This window comes from Hirundo rustica, chromosome 2 (assembly GCF_015227805.2).
Source record: "Hirundo rustica isolate bHirRus1 chromosome 2, bHirRus1.pri.v3, whole genome shotgun sequence".
Lineage (NCBI taxonomy): Eukaryota > Metazoa > Chordata > Aves > Passeriformes > Hirundinidae > Hirundo > Hirundo rustica.
Window position 1 is genome coordinate 67,839,287 of NC_053451.1, and position 14,550 is coordinate 67,853,836.

The following is a 14,550-nucleotide window of genomic DNA, read 5'->3' on the forward strand; positions in this document are numbered from 1 at the left end:
TGTGTTGGGAAAAGGGCCTTCACATACCGTTTTGGTGGTGTGTTCTCAAAGCATTGTTGACTCAGACAAGCAAAACTTTTAGTAACAGGTTGACAACACGAGAGTCAAGTCCTCATTCTTCTCTAGTAATCACAAAGATCCTGCATTTCCATAACATCTGTTACAGGCACCCATTGCAGTGTACAGTCTACTCATTATGCCCCATTAATCCTCTTTTCGTGCAGAATAAATTGAGGCCCAGAAAGGGTTTAGCTTTAAATCATACACACAGCTCACATCACACACAAATCATCCAGAACTGATGGATGCTGGTTTCTATACTTTGGGAGAGAGGGAACAGGGATGGGGTGTTGTGAATGAAACTGGAAGAAATTAGTTTATTTTCAAATAATTAGAAGTCTCAAACTGAATATTGTAGATCACATTTTTTTACATTAAAAATATTACGAATGACACAGGAAAGGCAAAGGTTCTTGGACTTGAGACCCAGCAGAAAATTGCTCAGCCCTGTAAAACATTGTTTAATGGGAAGGAGCCTTGTTGCTCTTCCTCAGATTTACTGATTATTTGTTATTTGTAATTATTTCAGAAATCATAGATTCCAAATATAAATACAGGTTCATTTATATCTGGAGAGAGAAAGAGCAGTCCTGCTGAGTGGGGGAAAAAGGGAAATTAGTCATACTTACTCTTAAAAATAAAGGCAGAGTTTTCCTTTGGTTCCTTACTATGGCAGTGATAACTGTTCTAGAAATGCTACAAAGCTAGAGGTTGCCTCTAGTAGAAAAGAACAAAAAAGATTCCATGTGTGATTTTGAAGCAGACAATACAAGCTTGTTTTTTACTATTCCACTATCTCGTTCAATCACTGTAAACAATTTTCCAAGACTGAATTCAAATATTACAAGTTCAGAAACAGATAACATAAAAGATGGGATTAACGAGATCCACCTAATTGAGGGAGATAACATACTGAATAGCTAGGTATTTTATGGTAGTGCTGATAAACAAGATCAATAGTAGAGGCAGAAAAGTGGAAAACTGGTATCATCATCGTTTATCTGCCATGTAATGTAAGCACCTGTCATCATATTATATCTTCAGAAAGGCAATATTAATCCATTCCCTACACCAAAATCCAGAATATTCACTTCACTGTAAAACACGAATACTCTCTGTTTACTCACAGAAGTGCTTTACTAAATCTTAATACCCAGAAGTGGCAGAAACTAATGCAGTTAAAATAAAGACTTAAAGAGAGCAGCAGCAAGGGTAAACACAAAGTGTTTACGATAATTAGAGAGTGCGAACAGTAGAAAATTCAATGGATTGAAGCAAGCAAGCACTGTAGCAAGTAAGTAAATAATTAGTGGACAAAGGAAGAATAATAAGAGTTTCTCAAAGACAGTAAGCAATATGTAGAGAAGAAAGAAACTATTTATCCTCTTAACTACTATAGTGGGAAATTAGAGACACTGGACTAAAAAAAAAATAGCATTAGACATTAAATAAGCACTCTGGATTAATTTAAGGAATGGTAGTGGAGATTTGCTTAAATCAGAGATCAAAATCAGAGGGATAATAGACGAGGAATCAGAAAACACAGATAATTTTTGAACTGTTAACTAGATCACCATGGTGATCTGTACCCTACCTATAGAAGACATAATAGAAAACATTTTCAATAGCACTTTCAGTAAACTGATAACAGACAGTTACTAGGATCTGGAAAATAAAAGTGCGTTCTCTTGTGAACACACTGAAGACCTCTGCTCAGCATGTGCTTGTCAACTAAGCAAACAGTATGATTGCAGAGAACAATATAACAATATTTTAACACGAACATACGAAGTCAAGAGCATGCCCCCCACTGGCACATTTTATTCAGGAGATTAGGGCATCCTTGTATCTCATGGAGGTGTATCCCAATGGACTACTTTGGCAAAAAATGTAATGCGACTGCTCCATCACATGTTATTAAAATTACATCAAAGGCCAAATCCTTACTCCATGGAGCATTGTACTGACTAGCTGTTGTGTTGGCTGGTTCAATTCCATAGCCAAGTCCTTCTCAGATAACCTTATCCATGTCTACTGCAGCACTTGTTACAAAAAACCATTAATTTCCTCTTCCAGTCCTTTAATACTAGCTGGACCTTTTATCAGAAGATAAAATTTGTGACTTGACTAAGGACTGAGAAAGCTGATCTTGAGGCTGCAGAAATGTAGTTTCTGATAATATTCATGCTTGAGTGCTTTCATCTCCTGTGGTTCTGCCCAAATCACCACATTTTCACTGCTGATTTGCTGTAGTGAAACTTTGGGCCCTTGTCAGAGTGTAGCTGCATTACATATTTTGTTTTGCAATGCTGACTCTTTGATTTCACATTTATTGTCTCTCATTCATGCATGTCAGTAATACCTTGAATTTGTATAGTTGTTGTCACAACCTGTTCACATTTTATCCACTATCAGCGCTTGTTTCACAGCTGTAGGGGTTGTCCCTGTTGGCTAAAGCTAAATATGTGGGAGATAGATGGGCTATTCACCTTCTATGATGCACTTTTGCTGGAAGCCTTAGAACGAGCAGCATATGTATCTTGCCTCCCAGATAGCTTTTGGCACGTGGGCTATGGAGATCATTACCAATCTCTCTTGTCAGTTAAAGAAGTTTCTGTAATACCAGACTGTGCAGACTTGACCATATCTTTTCCTGCCTTTCTCACCTGCTCCAGCTCATGCAACCCTTTAAATACTATCCTTAACTTCCAGTTTCAGAGTCGCCACTTCGTGCAAGAAGAGCATGGAAGTTGTTGCTATTGTTTGTAACATACTTCTCTCCAGATCTAGCTTCTGCTGTCTTCAAATTAATTTTCCTAATCCCTTACTTCTCTGGTGATGGCCCTAAAGGAACGGTACTGATGTCTCTTTTGCAAAACAAAACATTTTGCTGTACACTGGTCATTGTGCTCAGTTACACAAACCACAAATTGCATTGTTTCTTCAGCTGAGATGCAAAACAATGGCATAAAGTGACATAAATCACAGAATGGTTGAGGTTGGAAGGAACCTTCTGCTTAAGCAAGACTACCCAGGGCCTGTTGTCCAGCTTTTGAATATCTCCAAGGATGGAGACTCCATAGCCTCTCTAGGCAACTTGTGGCAAGGCTTGGTTATCCCACAGTGAAAAAGTGTTTCCTTGCATCCAGTTACTTTTTCTGTTCCCTCAATATGGAAATGGATTAAATTGGACAATTCTGAATATTATTTCTTACATTATTTTAATTATTCTGTTTCCTTTCTCTTCTTTTCCCCTTTATTGATATACAAGTGTACCTTGAAAAAAATCCTTTTAATAGAAGAACAATCATAACACTGCCAATAAATATTGAAACACATAATGACTGATTTTGAAATTACATGTTCACTGGTTTGATTAGATGATTTATCTAAATTCAAGTGAGGAAGAGATTAAAGCTTGATATTAAAAAATGAACTCATTATTACAAAAGAAGAGTCTCATAATTCAGGTTTATCAATTTAGATTTATAATTGGAGGACAAAGTTCAATGCAAATAGACATAGTTTAGCAGAAACAGAAAGGAATGTTTCAAAGGAATGTTTCACGGTAAAATGTTAATGTGGGAATTATTTCTGGTAAAACTGAGAAGAGAGAAAGAAATCTCCTTTTATACAAAAGAAAAAAATCATCAGTGTGGCCTGTTGAAAAAAAAAAAAAAAGAAGGTAGATAAAATATTTCCCTGTTAGTAACCGAAGATACGATTTGCTCAAATTAAAACAAAACAAAACCCCAAAAAAGACCAACCTATCATAGTTTAGACAAACCTTATATAAAATAATTTTGAAAGGAGCTATCAGAATATTTGCTTACTATTTTCTTCCTGTAGTCACTAATTTGGCTTAAATAGGGAAGTTAGAGTGCCACACTATGAAGAAACAGGCAGTACATAGCAAAGTGGCATTTATGGACATTTAGACACTTGATTGCTGCTGATATCACCAGTGGAAACCATTTCCTCCCTTCAAATTTCATCTGGTTAATTATTTTTACTGTAAATCTGTTTCCATTATAGACTTGTGTGGCTTTGAGCTGCAGGCTTTGACTCTGATTACTTTTTTCTCTGAGAGATTAATGGTCTGGGGAATAACTGGGCTTTGCAGTGGAGGAAGGGGTCCAATTTTTACAGTACTTATACACCATAAACAAGTCTCCTGTCACTTTTTTTTTCTTTTTTTTTTGGTGACAAACCACACAGAATACCACTTATCCCATGACAGGGTATTTTACCAGGCTCTTGGTCCCATTTTTGACTTTCTCACAACTCTTGCAAATATCTTGGCAGTACATCCTTGTGCATGCTTACCCAAAACATTCTTTTAAAAAAGTGTCATTACTGGCTGTGATTTTATGAATCAGTAGTAAGCCTTCACCCAAAATTTATACAAAATATTAGCTTGCAGATGGTAGAATGACAAAGTCTCTTCTGGTGGACTTTAATCTCTATATGCCCCTTAGGCCTAAGTGTGAAAAAATACCTGAAGTACTCAGAAAATAAGTTATATTTGCTTGCAAAAAAAGGCAAATGGGGAATCTCCTCACATAATTCTGCCAAAGTTTATGAAACTGAGATATATAAAGAAACTATTATCTCTCTAAAATGATATTTTCATCCCATCCAAGCTGCAAATAAACAATTCCAATGGGAAGGTTACTAAAAGGACAGCAATAGAAGTTTAACTGAAGTCTGGCAGGATGTGAAGCACTGCTTTAACCAGTCAAAAAGTGAAAAAAAGGAGTTTGAACCACTTAGAGTCAGTCTCAGCTCTTGCAAAGAGTGTAACAAAAATACTTACACTTAGGTAAGAAGGAATGGATCCTCCAAGTCTCCAGGCTGCAATTAAAGACAGGACAAAGAGAAGAGAAGACTTCAAATCTGTGAGGGAACACTGTGACACAGTGATTTTTTGCAGCTTCCAAGAATTCTCTTGCTTATAAACCTAGTAACTGTCTTGTTCTTTTATTTTGATAAGAGTTCTCTGTCTTGGTAAGACAACTGCCTCTTTCTATACTTCATAAGTATAGCAACTTTATAACTATAAACTGTATCGTCTTTATAAGCTTTTTCTCTTCTCAATATATACTTTCTTGTATCCATTTATTTTTGGAAAATGTTTAAGTTGTAGACACATGGGATCATTTTCAGCTGTGGTAATGTAATGTGTTTTTCTTCAATACTTAAGGGCTTCTTCATTGTATGAGACCACTGAAGAAAGATGGCACCTCTAAAAGACACATTTAAGATCTGATTTTCCTTCTGGAGATATAGTTCAGGACATTGATTACAGGAGAGCTTACAAAGGGTCGCCTTTAAACACTGGACATGCTGAAGTTCCCAAAGTTTTTCAGGAAAAACTCATACTAAGGCTTGAGTGTTCATGTTTGCTTATTTTCTTTGTTGTATTTCTGTGCAACAAAAGAGGATGTAGGCTGAGGGTGTTTTGTAGCTAACATAGACTTAATCATGGCATTTAAACTCACAGTCACTGTTGTAAATATTCAGCTACTTCTCTTGAAGTTTTATTGCTGGCTTTCTGGTTTCTAACCTGGTTTGTTTAAGTTCAGTGTTGTTAGAAGATACACCCTATAGGAAAAGCTTACACTGATCAGTAACACACATTAATCAGAAATTCTAGTTTCATTAACTCTGCATACAATTTTAATCAATATGTATTTAAGTTTTTTACTTCATGCTGCATCTATGTTCTGTTGAACATTAATTTATGGAAAAGATTTTACAGAAGACAAGCATGAAATTGAAAAGTGTAAAATGAGCTAAGGTTGCTACTTTATCACTTTAAATAATACCACAGACCTCCAATTATCCAATAGGAGAAAAATAATAAAGGCTGTATATAATGTTGTAATAGATTTCACGCAGATAGAGCAGCATTTTACTTCAAAGAATAAATCATTTCATGTTCTTCATGGCCACCAAAACAAATCTTGTGCTAATTCAGTAAGGTTTATCACAAACCAAAATGGTATGAATGGTATTACTTCTATGAATGATATATACTACTTGTTTCATTAAAATCTGATTATAATATAAGGTAGAAATCTAATTTCTCTAAGTACCTCATTACTCCATATTTCATCTGCCAAATGCACGTGTGATCTTACAGTGAGAGTAATTTAAGCCAAAGCATGATAACTAGATTGACAATAGTTGAACTACGGTGAAAGTTTCATTCTTAAGAAATGTACAGATGGCTTTGTTAAGTGATCCACAAGTGTACATTTTTCTATGGGTAACATGGTTTCATTAAAAATAAAAACAATTTATATGAAATTACAAACCTGATCTGTCCCCTCAATAACAATTTTGTACTGAAGTAACATCCATGAATTTACAATGTTTTTTACCCATTGACATGTAAACAGATAACAGCACAGCCATTCTTTGAGCATTTTAGTGCACTTAAAGCTTGCTGTTGAATTAAAAATATGTTTCTTATTATGAGTAATATTTTTCTTTGATCACAAGGCTCCAGTTCTTTTATGAAAATACCCATTCTCACTGAAACATACATACTGCTGGTCCTTAAACTGCAAAAAATCCAAGAAAAGGGGAATTTAAATTGCTGCACGGCTACACCACATAATAATCAGTATTTTCCATTATATTACTTATTTTTGCCTCCCCTAAGTCTTTTACCTCATTTGGATCATAGGGACTGAGTTTAAGAAGGTAAATATTTTCACTTCTGTGTGATTAGCTCAGACTGCTGGTATAATCATTTGCCTCCAACGCTTTTCTCCCTCTGTCTCGAGACTGACCATTTCAAAGGACTAGTCAGCTGTGAAGAAGCAGAGTAACTCACATGCACTGCTGAAGCAAATCTTTTTCTCATATGGTCATTTTATGCAGCCAGGAGATATATTGGAAGGGCAAAACTCTCTGGCTCTTAAACTTTTTAACTATGCCTTGCTTTCTACTGAACCTTCAGAGAAATTATGCTGCAACATTGATTTTTTTGACCAACAGCCAAAAAACATCGCCTACAAGAAATGTCTTATCATGCTGAATAATCAGTGCTTCATATAAAGACACTGCATGCATTTTTTCATGTTCTACAAATGTGAAAACAACATTTTTAATATTTTGCTTTCAAATCACTGTCTTTGGTTTAAGCTTCCACTGAGAACATGAACTTCTTACCACAATGGAGGGGCTATATAAATTTAAAGTAGTAACACTGTTTGCTCTTCTTATGTTAAAATACTTAAATTACTAATGAAGAACAAACATTAGCGAAATATGGACATTGGAAATGAAGAGGAGAGAAGTAAGGACATGAAGATCTTCATTCCCCATGCATGGATACTGCTTCATGGATATGCCTACTTAAGTAGAAATTACTCCATGTGATGTTCTGTCCCAATTTTGTGGTGAAATATAGTGTGATAAGAGGCAGGGGGATGTGTATAATCAAAGTTTTCCTTGTAACAAACTTAAAAAGCAGAGACAGAAAAGCCCTTGGTTTAAAATTCTTTACTATTCTGATATGTCTTATCAAACTCATTAAATGGAAATCCTCATCTTGTAATAGAAACTGTAAAATGCTTTAGTCAATAATAGCAAAAATTTAGTCTAATCAAATACCTTTTAATTCTGTGACTTTGTTATGACTACCTTTGTTCTTTATCTGGACTAAAATTTCTTCAAGTCCTGGAGTATGAGAGAGATTTCTGACTCACTAAGCAACTATATTCAGCACAGATGACAATTCATTTTCATGTGTTTACCCATATTTAAACTTAGATTAATAACAAATACATGGAAAAAATAGAAATGTACTAAAAATAGTTAAATATGGTGCCTATCTCGCATGCAGATATCATCATCCTTCTGTCAACCATGTGTCAAGATCTTTTTCCACTGTACAGATAATTTTCTGTCAGTGGTCTTGCCATCGTGTCAGTTTCTGTGAACCATTTCTATGTGAACCATTTCTTTAGTTTTTGTCTCACTACCCTTCTCCTCTTGTGTAAATATTCTGTTGAGAACCATGAAAGGCAGAAAAGTATAATGTGGTTGGAATGCAAAATCTGGATAAATAATAACACCATCATTACCTTCCCCACTCTCAACTATTATTATCTGAAATCCCTGTGATCCCAAAACATTTCGTTTTTTATGAATTATTAACTTTACAACCTTCAGTGGAAAGCAGAGAAATGTGGACTGTATAACAGCAACTGCCACTGCCTATTGCCTAAATAGGATGAATGTAGAAGTACATTTGACTTAGAGGGTAAAAATATCACAGTTTGCACAATACCCTCCTGCACAGAATAGTGAGCTCATTGTCCGGTGAGCCAGACTCCGAAATGGGTTGCAAGGAGAGCAGCAAAAAATGCAAGATAGGGTGCAGTAGGGAATTTTGATGAACATCTGTTGCTTCGAAGTAACAGCCCATGAAGATGCTGGTACTTTCTGATGCTTCCTCTTTCAGTAAGAACTGCTTGAAATTAATGTCCATTTATTTATCTGTGGTATCCAATAGGTTTAGATGGAAACCTACATATCAATACATGAATCTCCTCAGTCCTGTTGACTACCTAGTGGTGCTAGAAAGCCTAAAATAAGAGCCAGGGCAGTGTGTCGCAGCAAGACGTGAAGGAGAGTTGTGGCTCCCATGACAGGGAACCAGGACTATTCTGCACCCACCAAACGGTTGCTGAGAGCTATTGTTTGCACTGGTGCTTTTACCTTGTGTAAACATCACAGACAAGGTGAAAGTTGCAATCACTACCTCCCCAATGTGGACTGCTATTATCCACCTTTTCTGTAAATTATTTTCTAAAATAACCTCATTTCACTGAGGGGAGAACCTCCAACCCTTCTATTCTTGGAAAAAAACAACAAAAACCCAAATACTGGATTTAGGGTTTAAGAGAAAAAAACAAAAACAAAAACTAAAACAAAAAACCTCTCTATCAGTGGGAATTTTTGTGTGGGTTTTTTGTTTTGGTTTGTTTTGTTTCTTGTGGAGTGAAACAAAAAAATTCTCTACTTCATTTTAATTTAGCCTTTTTTATGATGGGATAGAATAACTTCAAGACAATACTAAAAAAAGAAAGACTGCATCAATCTGTGTATCGCTCCATGCTGAAAGAAAATTAACTTGAGGCTATTCAATCTGATCTCCAGCTGCTGTAAAACCTCCCTGTAAAACCACTATTGAACACTTATATTTACTCACTCAGGCATGTTTTTTTAAAACAAAATTTTTAGGAAGGCAGGCTCCTCCACCAGGTTCCATGCAGTCATTTGCAAGACCTGAGTGGCATGTCCAAAGCAGTGGCAATTTGTTCTATTGAACCATTGCTTCTTCACCAGTAGATGCTGTGCTCTCAAGGAGTTTGTTTAAATATCTATCCCCTGACCTACACTTTGCTCTAGGCCATTAACTACACTGTAACTCCTGCTGTAGTCTTTCCATCTTTCCTAGGAGAATGTCCTTGTTTAAGTTGATGGATTGCATATTTTACTTTATTGGAAGTAATGCTTTCTTATCAATGTCAAGAAACTAATTTCTTCAATTATTTCTTTATCAGTGTCATTCTGTTCTTGTATAACCATCACTAAGTACGATAAAAACTCCTTATATTGGTTATTATTAACTCCAAGCATGGTAAACTTGATTGCCTCTCCAATTTAATGAAAATTATATTGAGTTCTATTTGACTGACATTTTTTTGTTTTCTGTGAAGCGTTGTTTTGGATAATTTGCTTGGCATTAATTTCAATCTTTTTTTTCAATCTTTCCTCTATTTGTTATACATGGGGTTTATATTGTAAAGAAATGTGTGATGATCTATGTAATACTCACCAATTTAAACTAGATTATTTAAATTATATATCACTGTTTCATTCTCTCCTCCAACAAAGGGTGTTCTTTTTATAATTGCCTATATTTCTAGGTATTTTTCTTCATTAAAAATAACTGCATCCTTTGAGAATAAAAAGACTTCTTTAGTTATGTCTTCAGAAACTCATACAGACTCCATTTAAAATCAATTTAATTTTACATAAGAAATGGTAATTTTTCTGTGGATCCAATGTCTTATAGTAAGAGATGGATTTTTGCTAAGAAAGCATTACCTTTTTTAGGGTTTGAATATGCAAAGCATAGCTGTTCTTTTCCCAGGTAGACATATGGGTTTTCTTTCATTCCTTTCTGACAACACCCCTATGTTTTCTTCACTGCAGAAAAGCCAAGGTTCTTTCACTTTGTGTTTTCTGCATCACAATCCCGCTCATTATTGATGCTCACTCAGTTTACTGGAAATAACTTTTACTTGTTTGCCTGGTGACTTGGCAAACATTATTTCACTACTGGAGAACAAGTCTGTCAAAGATTGTAAATAGCATTTCCTCTTTTTCTCTTTATGTAATCAGATGACCATCTATGAAGTGTTCATATTTACAAAGAATTCTGTACTAAATGACATCCTCAAGAGCACAGGATGTCCATAATCAAAGATCTCTCTAGCCCAATAGTCTGTCTCCAGCAGTGGTCAATGGCACATGCTGTCAGGCAACTCCATAGTTGATATGTTCCTTCCCTGATATGTTCCCCTAGACTGCAGAATATACTGACAGCAGTGCTTCACGAGTCATAAGTGTTATCTCCACAGCCAATGATACCAGAAGGATTTTCATTCCTTCACCTTATCTCTTTGCCTTTTCATCCTCTGCAAAGCTTCCAGTGACTGAGCTCCCCAGTTTAATTCATTACAGGATAAAGGTGCCTTAGGGGTTGCTTTGCAAAAAGCCATTTAAAGCAATTCAGAAGTCATTGCATGGCCCTGGCTTGTTTATTTTTATTTTGCTTCTTTTTCTTTTTCCTTTGCTTATACTAAGTGCAATTAAATAAATAAAAAATAATTTTCAAGTACCCTTATTTTCAAATGCTAAGTCTTTTTCAATAATGAAAGTGCCTTACCTTTCAGCTGTAGTGCCACTTGACTTATCTTCTAATTTTGACTGAGGTAAGGGTGGAACATAGATGGCATATCTTTTTAAATCTGGAACTGCATTGTCTGTTTCCGTTAATTTCTGCAGGAAATACAGTTCTGTCATTTTTTGCTTAGCTCTTTTGGAGCTTTCTAGGAATAACAAACAGTAAGTTTTGGAAATTCTATATATTTGAGCAACTCCATTAGTTCTGGATGGTTTTTTTCAATGTCTACGTCATCACAGAATTTTTAGGATGATGATTAGGTGTTTCTGTAGCCTTTTCATGTATGGAGAACTTTTCATGGGGAAGAGTCAGAATCTTAAACTTTTAAAATAATTTCCTGCTTGTTTTCTGACAGTACCTTCAGAATCTCATTGGTAGACTGTATGGGAATTAACATATCATTTAACATTTTCTTTATAATCTGTTTGAAATTGAGACTAACATTTAAGCTGTTGTCAAAACTAACCTGATCTTCTACTACAAACAATATTAATTTTATAACTTCTCCTTTCTTTGTTTACCTAATAGCTCTCATCCATTTTAAGGATGGCTTCATTACATATAACTGCTGAACCAAGAGTTTCAAAAAGGTATTTTTCACAGCAATTTGTTTCTTCTCCTTTCTCAGTGCTCCTGCCATGTGATTAGCTTCCAGTCATGTGATATGCTTAACTCCATGGGTGAATGGCTGAATTTTTAAACTAGCCTATAATGGTAATTAATTTCTGATGTGAAATTCTGACCAAATAATAACAAATTACTAAAGTGAAAAAATTCTGGAATTTGCAAACAGATGCTGGCAGATAATGAGTATCTGATTCCCCCCAAACTGCTAATCAGTCTCATGTCATTTATTTACATTTTTGTTTAACATAACTATGCATGTCTCAATATAAAAACTCAAGAATCTACCTTAAATATATGTCATATATTACATCTATTTTCCCCTCAAAGGTATGTTATTTATCTTTTCTGATTCTTGTTTTATGTGCTGCTTACATTCTTTTGACAATTTCTTCCAACATCTGTGGAAGTTTGCACTAAGAAATCTAGCTTTTGTTGCCGGTTTCCTCTGTGACTTTTTGAAACATCAAGTGCCCCCAGAGCTTTTCTCTTCTGCTTTATTCTATCCATTCTTGTCTTTGCTAGCTCATAGGGGAAGTTCCCTGAGATCAGTAAGTTTCTCTGTAATAAAGGTACTGACATGGATCTTGATGGAGTGAAATGTCTCCCGTGATTTTCCCATCTCCCATCAATGCTTAGTGGAGGATAAATCTTTTTAGCACAGATTACAGGAACTGCTCACTGAACAAAACTGCATTTTTGTTGACGCTGAGAATTTTACCTCAGATAAGCCCAGTATGCAAGACATACTGTAGCTGAATTTGTCCTCAAAACACATATGTACGCAGCATATAAGACTGTAATTTGAAAATGTGGGCTTTTCAACAGAAGTGGCTGGTCATCAAGATTTGGAACTCACTGTAGGAGTTGTACTGGTTTCACTGACTTAAGAAGGAGTCTTCAGCATAGGTTAATCTCAGAAAGGATGAATTAAGACCTTGTCAAGACTGTTTTTGAAAGCTTTGAAGAAAAAAAATAATAAAAACATAGGAGGGATTTGGGAGTTCTGAAATAATGTACATTTTTTCCAGAAAGGGCTTGTTTGCAACTTAAAATTTTCCATCACTTGCACATATTTCAATTACTGAAATTTAGTTATGCAGTGAGAAACAATGAAGAAGGAACAAGAAAAAGTAATGACCATTGTTTCCAAAGAAACATAAATAGCAGCATTATTCGGTTTGCATTTAGTTCTAGTTTTCTTGGAAAAGAAAACTAGCAGTAAATAATCTGCTTTCCTAGCAGTAAATAATTTAACCCTACAAAGCTATCATTTGAGTAACTGACAGTATAAATCACTGCTTTTACAATGGGCATTTAGCAAGCTGTTTTTACTGCCTCAGTATTTTGAATTAACTAAATAAAAGTTAACAGCATTTCCCCTATAGATTTACAATAGGATTGGGTTTGGCCTTTTGTAAACAAAATCAGATATTGTCATTAAAAAAATGTACTTCCAACAACTTTATAGAAATTACCACACACACAAATCTCAGAGGATTTCTCTTAAAATGTGAACTCGTGGCCTTCCTACCAAAGAACGAATATGACAAAGGGAATCAGGCCAGTGTGGTTGCCTTTTCCCAGGGACCACTAAAAAAGCCTTTGGCAAGGGATAAAGAAAATAAATGAGAGAATAGCAAAAAAAGAGGTGCATATTGCTTTATTACCCACACAACAGCTTGCCACCTTTTCCTCAGTGAAACAAGTTGTAATAAGTAATGTATATTTTTAACAGCAATTAAGAATTGTAGAAGTAGAAATTGCAGGATTCAATGGAAATAAAAAATAATTTTGCTCATTATACATTCAGAGCAGTGTAAAAACATGAGCTAATTAATCCTTACCACTCTGGAGAGGTGATATTATTCTCACTATAAAGAGTGAAAGACTGAGGTAGAAAAGAAACTCATCATAAAAGCAATCTAAGAGCAGACAGATTCATATCTTGTGCAACCAGACCTCCATTCTCTATGCCCTTTTGCCAAAATGTACTTTTTACACCAGCATGGTGTAGGTTTGTTTGTGTAGGGCAATACAATGAGAATCTGGGGGCTTTGAACCAGGGTTATTTCCCACAGCCAGAATGCCTGCATCTGTCCATAGACAATCTGAAGTCCACTGGAGCTTAAAGTAGTTCTGTGCCACTGGCTTTGGCAGAATCATGAGCCCACCACAAGCTGCAAAAAGAGCTGCAGTTCTTTAGGATACACACAAAGTTAAGAATAATAGTAAGCCATTCTCCTTCTCTGTGTATTTTTTCTTTCCTGTGAGAACATAGGAGCAGTAGCTCATGCTGATAGCAAGCACACCACAGCTGCAAGAGACGTTTCTCAGGAAAAGGCAGAGGATAAAATCCCCAGGAACAGAAGGTCTCCTCATTAAAGAATTTTTTCTAGTTGGGGCAGAACCCTGAAAGATCTCCTTTGTTTCTTTTATTTCTAAAAACATATCATAACATAGAATTTCTTCATGCACAGTCACACTGTATATAAAGCATTCTTGAGTTATGACTATATAATCTTGTCAAGACTATAGTCAAGGTTTAAATATAATCAAACTTCTTCAAGAGGCTCCTGCTTAATGCACCCACTATTCTAAGTTCAGAGTCAAAACTTAAGTTTTAGTCACACATGCCTAAAATAAAGTTAATTTACAGTTCAGGCAAATAAATTAGTTATAATATTGACTTGATTGGTATTTTGGAAACCCCTAAAGTTGTTTAGTCTTAACCAGTTATTACTCATACGGAAGAAACTTCCCCAGGATATCAATATTATTTGATTTCTTAATGATATTGAAAAAAAAAAAAAATTAGGCTTCATATCTGGAAATGTACTCTCCTCTGAAAAGTTAAGTATGAAGGCCTCCTC